A 9,683-nucleotide genomic window follows, 5' to 3' on the forward strand; every position below is an offset into this window, starting at 1 on the left:
GGCACTGAGCTGGGGGGGGGGGTGGGCAGCATTCATCAGACCCAGCCCCCACCCTTCTTCCAGAACCTTCAGACTCTCAAAACTGAGCACCACATCTTCTCTAGGGCGACCACCTCAGTGCAAGGGGGTGTCGTTCTCCACCTAGGGTCTGGGCAGGAGGTGGTGCTTCCACTGGGATGAGTGTGACCTGCTCCCCCCAGAGCTGATGGTCACCAGGGCAGGAGGAGGAGCACAGTGGCTGCACCCTCATGAATGGGCAGTCAGGAGCTGGGTCCCTGAGCGCCCTTCCCTGCACGGTGACTGCATGATGGCAGTCACAGGAGGCTGTCCGGAAGACGGGACACCTGCGCTGTCTTTCAGGGGGAGGAGGGCCAAGCAGCCAGTGAAGAAAGGAGAGCCTGAGAGCAGGGGTCTGTAGGAAGCCCCCACCTGTCTCAGGGCCGGTCTAGTCCAGGCTGAGTTGGTCATGTGGGCTCTGGAAGTGGGGGCTCCCTCTCCATCCAGGTGATTTGTTTGCAGCCACAGGGACATGCAGGGGGTAACTCACTCAGCAAGTCTACTGTTCAATTTCAGGTGCCTGGACTGGGGTAGGAGAGGTAGGAGAAAAAGATCAAGCGAAAAAGGAGGGATCTGTAGAGGGAAGAGGGGGTGTGAGGAGACCTCTGGCTGCTCCAGCTTCTCGTCAACGTTTGAGGTCAGCCTGCCTGCCTGCCTTCCTTCCTTCCTTCCTTCCTTCCTTCCTTCCTTCCTTCCTTCCTTCCTCTCTTTCTCTCTTCCTCTCTTTCTCTCTTTCTCTCTCTTTCTTTCTCTCTCTTTCTTTCTCTTTTTCTTTCTTTGACAGGCAGAATTAGACAGTGAGAGAGAGACAGAGAGAAAGGTCTTCCTTTTTCCATTGGTTCACCCCCAAAGTGGCCGCTACGGCCAGCGTGTTGTGGCCAGTGCGCTGTGCCGAGCCGAAGCCAGGAGCCAGGTGCTTCCTCCTGGTCTCCTATGCAGGTGCAGGGCCCAAGGACCTGGGCCATCCTCCACTGTACTCCCGGGCCACAGCAGAGAGCTGGACTGGAAGAGGAGCAACCGGGACAGAATCCGGCGCCCCGACCAGGACTAGAACCCGGGGTGCCCGCGCCACAGGCGGAGGATTAGCCTAGTGAGCTGCAGCACCAGCCTCTTTCCTTTTTTTTTTTTTTAAGATTATTTATTTATTTATTTATTTGAGAGGCAGAGTTACAGACAATGAGAGGGAGAGACAGAGAGAAAAGTCTCCCGTCCACTGTTTCACTCCCCAAATGTCTGCAATGGCTGGAACTGTGCCGATCCAAAGCTAGGAGCCAGGAGCTTCCTCTGGGTCTCCCACGTGCGTGCAGGAGCCTAAGGACTTGGGCCATCTTCTATTGCCTTCCCGAGCCATAGCAGAGAGCTGGATGGGAAGAGGAGCAACTGAGACTTGAACCAGTGCCCATGTGGGATGCCAGTGCCACAGGCGGAGGATTAACCTACTATGCTACGGAGCTGGCACCTGAGGGCAGCTTTTCAAACTTTTGCCACTTTTGTAAGTGTGCAGTGCTAGTATGCATTTCTCTGGAGACAAAGGGAGTTTGAACTGCTCCCCTTGGTGTGTTACTGTCTGTATATCTTCTTTGGTGAAAAGTCTTCTAATCATTTGTCTGCTTTTTTTCTTTTTTGAAGATTTATTTATTTATTTAAAAGGCCGAGTTAGAGAGAGAGAGGGAGAGGGAGAGGGAGAGGGAGAGAGAGAATCTTTCATCCCCAGGTTTACTCCCCAAATGGCTGTAACAATGGGGGCTGAGCCAAGCCAAAGCCAGGAGCCAGCAACTCCATCCAGGTCTCCCATGTGGGTGGCAGGGGCCTAAGCACTTGGGCCATCACCTGTTGCTTTCCCAGACACATTAGCAAGGAGCTGGATTGGAAGTGGAACTGCTGGGACTTGAACCAGTGCTCATACAGGATGCTGCAATTGCAGGTGGCGGCGGCTTAACCTGCGGCACCACAGCACCGGCCCCTAAACTTACCTTTGAATTCCATCTTCCATGAGCTTTTTGGAGTCCCCTCGTACGTCTCAGAATGTGAAGGTGTGTAAGGCTTGTGTTCCACACCCCAACATCGCCTTCCTAAAAGGCATCCAGTAACTTATAAACGAAGCCTGGTTTCTTCGGCTGAGTCCTATAGCTTCTGTGTTTGCTTATCGATAAATGAAGCTTTAGAAAGGCTTAAGAGCACCCTGTGAAATCTCATCTCTGCACTTTGGTTAATAAGCCATTTTTTTGTTCGTTTGTTTCATAGATAATACAAGTAGCAGTCAAGCAGTCCCAAAGACTAGAACCTTCTGTAGGAGTTAAGCAGTGACTTATTGGAGCAGGAGGCTGGGCAAAGGGCTGTTTGCTTTTCTGGCCTTCTATTTACCTGTCTGTAAAACTGCCAAAAGTCCATCCTGGCCAGGCACATGGGCCACGTGTCAGGTTCACTGAAATGCTGGGATATCAACACAGCTACCAGGCCAGTGTCTGCCTATGGGAGGTAGGTGCCTGGTGATGAGCAGGGCTCCATTTACAAAACAAGCAGACAGGCACAGTAGGTTAAGCTGCAGCCTAGGACACCTGCATCCCACATCAGAGTTCCACTTAGAGTCCCTAGTGCTTGGGCCCCTGCCATCCATGTTGGGGACCTGGATGGAGATCCAGGCTCCTGGCTTTGGCCTGGCCCAGCCCTGGTTATTGCCACCATTTGGGAAATGAAACAGCAGTTGGAAGACTTTTTTTCTCTCTCTCTCAAATAAAAAAAAATGCATCTTTTAGAAGATTAACAAATAAAAAGAGCAGACAGTGACTGGCCAAAGGCCACATGACTAAGCTGGAGGGAGCCAGGTCTTGTGGCCTGAAGTCTGTGTGGTTATTTGTCTTTGTCATTGACTTCTCTGTCCCCTACCTTTCAGCCACACCAGAGTGCAGGTGGAGGTCGGCCAAAGTTGGGAGACGCGGAGGGAGCGACCCCAGCGAGCTGTTCCCCGTAAGGACTTCAGGAAGTAGCTGCTATGTTTTCCTACTGCTGGAAGCCTCAGGAACATCCTGGAGCTGACAGGTGACTCAGCCACAGGCCCCACCTGCAGGACCCAAAGATCTGGGTCATCAGGTTTGGAAGGCCCTGGGGAGGGGCCCTGTCCGAGGGCTGTGGGGGAGGGGCGGGTTCCCTGTGATCACTGCGAGGCCTAGCCTCAGGAAAGACGGACAGACGGCAGTGTTCTCTGAGTCCTGAGCCTTTCTTCTTAACTCCCACTGCTCACCTAGCTGCTCTCGCAGCCTGGTCCACCCGTGGCAGTCCTGGCTTAGACTGACTGCCCAGGGGTATCCTCTTGCTCTTCTTTCACTCAGACCTATCCATGATAACAAAGATGGCCCAGGGAGGGGTGCCCAGGAGAGACTAACCCAATATACCTACTAGCATGAGCGGTGCATTAGGGGTGCTCCCAGAATGTCAGCGATGTAAGGGGTTATTAGCCAGGACTCTTTTTTTTTTTTTAACAGGCAGAGTGGACAGTGAGAGAGAGAGAGACAGAGAGAAAGGTCTTCCTTTTGCCATTGGTTCACCCTCCAATGGCCACTGTGGCCGGTGCGCTGCGGCGGGCGCACCGCGCTGATCCGAAGGCAGGAGCCAGGTGCTTCTCCTGGTCTCCCATGGGGTGCAGGGCCCAAGTACTTGGGCCATCCTCCACTGTACTCCCGGGCCACAGCAGAGAGCTGGACTGGAAGAGGGGCAACCGGGAAAGAATCCGGTGTGCCGGCGCCGCAAGGCGGAGGATTAGCCTATTAAGCCCCGGCTCTGGCCGAGCCAGGACTCTTGATTGTGAGTGCCTTCCAGATGTTGTGTTTGGACAGCTGGGTCATTGGCAGTGGGAATCGGCAGGAGCCAGGTGTGATCGGGACCAAGCAGTGTCATCCATTCTTCCTCTCTGTTTCTGTCGCCTCCCCTTCCTCGCTCCACTCTTGTCGGCCTTGCCCTGTAGCCAGATCTTGCCCATGGTGAGCACGCTGGCCATAGGCAGTTATCGACTGCCATCTTCCCATCTTAGCAAGCTAGCAGGAAAAGAAGCTTCTGGATTCTAGACCAGTCCTGGGAGAGTCTTATAGGCTCTCCTGAGGTTTTTTTTTTTTTTTTACTGTTTTCACAGAATACCTGTTTGAAGCTGGGTAATGTATAAAGAAAAGAAGTTCAGTGCTCGCTTCGGCAGCACATATACTAAAATTGGAACGATACAGAGAAGATTAGCATGGCCCCTGCGCAAGGATGACACGCAAATTCGTGAAGCGTTCCATAAAAATAAAAAAAAAAAAGAAAAAAAAGAAAAGAAGTTCATTTAGCTCACAGCTTTGGAACCTGAGAGTCCAAGACCCAGTGACTCCACTGGGCTAGCTTCTGGTGAGGGCCTTCTGGCTGCACCCCAACATGGCAGAGAAGCAGAAAGGAAAACAGCAGCGTGCAAGAGGGGTCAAGCACAGCGGGTGGCCTCGCTGTACAACAACCTGTGAGGACCAAGCTGGTCCTGTAAGAGCACCATTAATCCCTGCCAACCCTGGTGCCCCCAGGACCTGATCACATCCCACCGGGCCCTAACCCTTAAAGATGCACCACCTCTCAGTATTGTGTCAGTGAGGACCAGGCTTCTGGCACACAGGGCTCTGGAGGACACACTCAAACCATATCCAAGTCACAGCTTCCGAAATTGGGAATGAGTCCCCAGACGCGTGGGGCAATTAGCAGAGCAGCCCAGAGTGGTGGCATCCGAGTCCCCTGCATAGAGCCACCATCTACAGAGTCACTTCCACAATTCCAGGGACTTCTAAATATATCGTTCATTATTTCCAGAACATTCGAAAGAGGATAATTTACCCTCACATCACAGATGGGACTTGAACAGCTTAAGGAACACATCCAAGGATGGGAAAGTGGCAAACAGGAGAGCTGATTTCTGGCCCTCGGTCTGACCACCCCTCCCAAAGTATCAGGGAGTATGGGTGGTGATATCTTTTATTTTAAAGATTCATTTATTTATTTATTTGAGAGGCAGAGTAAGAGAGAGAGAGAGAGAGAGAGAGAGAGAGAGAGAGAGAGAGAGAGGTTTTCCATCCACTGGTTCATTCCACAGATGACCACAATGGCTGGAGCTGGGCCAATCCAAAGCCAGGATCCAGGAGCTTCCTATGGGTCTTCCACATGGGTGCAGGGGCCCAAGGACTTGAGCTATATTTTACTGCTTTCCCAGGCCATGGCAGAGAGCTGGGATGGAAGAGGAGCAGCTGGGACATGAACTGGCGCCCATATGGGATGCAGGTGCCACAGGCGGAGGCTTAGCCCACTATGCCACAGCGCTGGCCCCAAGGATCTCCCTTTCACTGCTGGTGGGGACGTAGCCACTTTGGAAGACAGTTTGGCACTTCTTGACCAAGCTGAACTTCCTCTTACCATGTGCTTCTGCAATCACTCTCCCTGATGCAGAGTTACCCAAGGCGTCAGGGACTTGTGTCCACACGGATACCTGCACACAGCTTTGCTCATGACTGCCCATGGTTGGAAGCAGTTGAGATGTCTTCCCATAGGTGCACTGTGGTGCAGCAGACAATGGGCTATTATTGAGTGGTAAAGAAAACGAGATTTCAAGTGGGGAACAGATGGGGAGGGCCCTTACACGCCAATTACTAAGTGAAAGAAGACATCTCTAAAGGCTTAGTTCTGTGTGATTTCAATTCTATGACATTCTGGAAAAGACTCAGCACTACGCAGGCAGCCAATCAGTGGTTGATAGGGGCTAGGGGTTGTGGGAAGGATGAACATGCAAAACAAGAGGATTTTAGGGCAGGGACTTCTGTGTGTGATACTGTAATAGTGGATCCAGGTTCTCACACACAGAACACCCAACATCAAGAGTAACCCTGGCTAGCGCCATGGCTCAATAGGCTAATCCTCCGCTTGCAGCGCCGGCACCCCGGGTTCTAGTCCCGGTCGGGGTGCTGGATTCTGTCCCGGTTGCTCCTCTTCCAGGACAGCTCTCTGCTGTTGCCTGGGAGTGCAGTGGAGGACGGCCCAAGTGCTTGGCCCTACACCCGCATGGGAGACCAGGAGGAAGCACCTGGCTCCTGGCTTTGGATTGGTGCAGCGCCGGCTGCAGTGGCCATTGTGGGGTGAACCAACAGAAAAGGAAGACCTTTCTCTCTGTCTCTCTCTCACTGTCCACTCTGCCTGTCAAAAAAAAAAAAAAAAAAAAAAAAAAAAAAAAAAAAAAAGAGTAACCCTGAGAATGAACTACAGGCATCGGGATAACTACACCACCCTCGTATGGTCTTTGTGTGTATGTCTGTGTTGAGGGCCAGGAGCCTACAGGAAATCTTGATACCTTCTCTGTACCTTCTAGCATTGCTCTCAGAAACTGAAGTCTTCAGGGGCCGGCGCTGTGGTGTAGCAGGTAAAGCCACCGCCTGCAATGTCAGCATCCCTTGTGGGCGCCGGTTCGAGTCCCAGCTGCTCCACTTCCAATCCAGCTCTCTGCTATGGCCTGCGAAAGCAGTAGAAGTTGGCCCAAGTCCTTGGAACCCTGAAGAAATTCCTGGCTCCTGCCTTTGGATCGGCACAGCTCTGGCTGTTGTGGCCAATTGGGGAGTGAACCAGCAGATGGAAGACCTCTCTCTCTCTCTTTCTCTCTATCTCTCTCACTGCCTCTTCTCTCTCTGTGTAACTCTGACTTTCAAACAAATAAATAAATCTAAAAAAAACAAAAAAAAACCCAAAAAAAACCCAAAGTCTTCTAAAAGCAAACAAATATTCCCCCCAGCTCTGACTACTCTGTAGTCCACCACCACGTGGTTCCCCAGCTACAGTGCTGGGGGCCAGTTTCCTTGTTTCAGTTTGTTTTTAAGATCATTTCCTTTCAATGACAAACATAGAAAATGTACAACATTTGGAAAATTCAAAAAAAAAAAAAAAAAAGAAAGAAAGAAAGAAAGAAAGAAAGGAAAAGGAAGTGAGAAAAAAATCTCCACCTCTGATTGCTCCATCCAGAGATATTAATCCCATTTTGGGTAACAGCTGGCACAGTACCACTCACAGAATATCACATCCTATGCTGTTCTATTAGCAGTGGTTTCCCCCACCCCCGCCCCTTTACAAAAACTGCACAAGCATGGTGGGTTTGGCAAACATTTCAAGTGTGGCTATATTACAGTAAAGCACTTGGTATTCAGGTGGCCATATGGAGGATGTTTTCGGTGTTGTACTATTGCAAGGAATGGGATGAACCTCTCTGTGTGGTTAAAGCTTTGCAAAAGTATTGAATTTTTTCCTAGATTTGGGACTATAGGTTGAAAAATATAGATATTGCGGTGATTTTTATTTTATTAGAAGATTACTTTCCAGAAATTGCATATCTGTTTACACTCTCAGAAACAGAATGTGGAAGTTTCTGTCGCTCTGGTTTTATTAAGTAAGATAATTTAAAAAACAATTTGTGGCACAGTGTTGTGGTGTAGCTCGTAAAGCTGCTCTCTGCGATGCTGGCATCTCTTATGGGTGCTAGTTCGAGTTCTGGCTGCTCTGTTTCCAATCCAGTTCCATGCTAATGTGCCTAGGAAAAGCAACAGAAGATGGCCAAAGTGCTTGGGCCCCTGCACCCTTGTGGGAGACCCAGAAGAAGATCCTGCCTCCTGGCTTTGGATGGATTGGCCCAGCTCCTGCCATTGTGGTCATCTGGGGAATAGACCAGTGGATGGAAGACCTCTCTCTCTTTCTCTGCCTCTCTGTAACTCTTTCAAATAAATAAATAAATAAATTTGAAAGGCAGAACAGTAGAGAGAGAGAGAGAGAGAGAGGAAAAACAGAGAGCGATCGTCCATCTTCTGGTTCACTCCCCAAATGGCCACAAGGAGGGCAGGCTGGGCCAGGCCAAAGTCCCTGGTTTCCTCCATGGTTGACATGGTTGGCAGAGGCCCAAACACTTGGCCTCCCATCTGCTGCTTTCCTAGGCGCGATAGCAGGAAGCTGGATCTGAACCGGAGCTCCAACATAGGCTGCCTACGCTGCAAGTGGCGGCTGAACCCTCTGCGCCTGACTCTGACCTTAACTGTGAGGCCAAACGCCTACCTGCCCCACCTAAGACCAGGCTTTCAAAACCTGTGGCTTGATGAGTTGAGTGTCCAGTTTAGCAAATTGTATCCTTGTGCCATTTGCCCACTGATATATTGGGAATCTTAATGTTTTTCCTATGAATTCACAGGAATTCTATTTTGTTTACAAAATACTTGATTTTCAAAACTATTTCATCTGGGGCAGGGTAAGCCATCGCTTGCGATGTGCCCATCCATAGCCTGGTGCCTGGTCTGAGTCGCAGCCACCCTGCCCTGCTCATCCAGCTTCCCGTCCATGCGCCTGGGAGGCAGCAGAGGGTGGCTCAGGTGGTTGGGTTCCTGCTACTCACATGGGGAGCCTGAGGGAATTTCTGGATCCTGGCCTACCTGTGGTTAGTAAATTATCTGGTGGAAGATCTCTCTCTGCCTTTCAAATAGATAACTCTTAAAAAATAAGAGAATGTTTATAGAATAACAAGTATATTTCTTCTGGTTTCTTATAGTTTACTAAACTTAATTTCTAATGGAAATAGCTTTTTCTATCTCACATAATGGCAAAAAAAAAACCCACATCCTATAGAAAATTATTTTTTACAATTTTTTGAAAATTTATTTATTTGAGAGGTAGAGTTACAGACAGAGGGAGAGGCAGAGAGAAAGGTCTTCCACCCACTGGTTCATTCCACAGATGAACACAATGGCTGGAGCTGGACCCATCCAAAGCCAGGAGCCAGGAGCCAGGAGCCAGGAGCCAGGAGCCAGGAGCCAGGAGCTTCTTCCAGGTCTCCCATGTGGGTGCAGGGTTCCAAGCACTTGGGCCATCTTCTACTGCTTTCCCAGGCCACAGCAGAGAGCTGGATGGGAAAAGGAGCCACCAGGACGCAAACTGGGGCTCATATGCAATGCCAGCACTGCAAGCAGAGGCTTACCCCCACTATGCCACAGCATCGGCCCCTAGAAAATTATTTTTTTAAAAGTAAATATTGCCTAGATTCTACTTCTACTACATTTACTAACATTTTTGGACAGGTTCTATCCAAACGTTTATCCTACATTGGTGGCACACTTTGAAATTCAAAAATGTTAGAGGCCGTTGTGGTAGGGTGGGTGAAGTGGCCTCCTGGGAGGCTGCATCCTGCATCAGAGCGCCAGTTTGAGTCCCGGCTGCTCTGCTTCCAAATCAGCCTCCTGCTAGTGCATCCTGGGAGGCAGCAGATGTTGGCCCAAGTACTTGGGTCCCCACCCTCTGTGTGGCTGGCCCCAGTGGGGTTCTCAGCTCCTGGCTTCAGCCTGGCTCAGCCCTGGCTGTTGAGGGCATTTGGGAAGTGAACCAGCAGGTGGAAGATATCACTTTCGCCTGTCACTCTGCCTTTCAGATAAATCAATCTTCAAGAACTTAAAAAAATTATGCACCTCAAAGCTAGAATTTTAAATTTCCAATGTACCCTCTAGTGCTTCCATGTTTAGAAATGTGTTTCTAATCGACAGAATGGAGAAAGAATCCCATTCCTTCAAAACAGAGCTACGGTTCTTCTTATGAAAGCTATTGGGAGCATT

General features: G+C 50.1%; 1 non-coding gene across 1 annotated transcript; it reads left to right on the forward strand.

Moving 5' to 3' along the window:
* Positions 1-4,227: 4,227 nt before the first annotated feature.
* LOC127491871 (U6 spliceosomal RNA) lies at positions 4,228-4,334 on the forward strand. The gene has a single exon (XR_007920804.2). It is a non-coding gene; the product is annotated as a U6 spliceosomal RNA (small nuclear RNA).
* The last annotated feature ends 5,349 nt before the right edge of the window (positions 4,335-9,683 follow it).

Source organism: Oryctolagus cuniculus, chromosome 3 (assembly GCF_964237555.1).
Source record: "Oryctolagus cuniculus chromosome 3, mOryCun1.1, whole genome shotgun sequence".
In the NCBI taxonomy this organism is placed as follows: Eukaryota; Metazoa; Chordata; class Mammalia; order Lagomorpha; family Leporidae; genus Oryctolagus; species Oryctolagus cuniculus.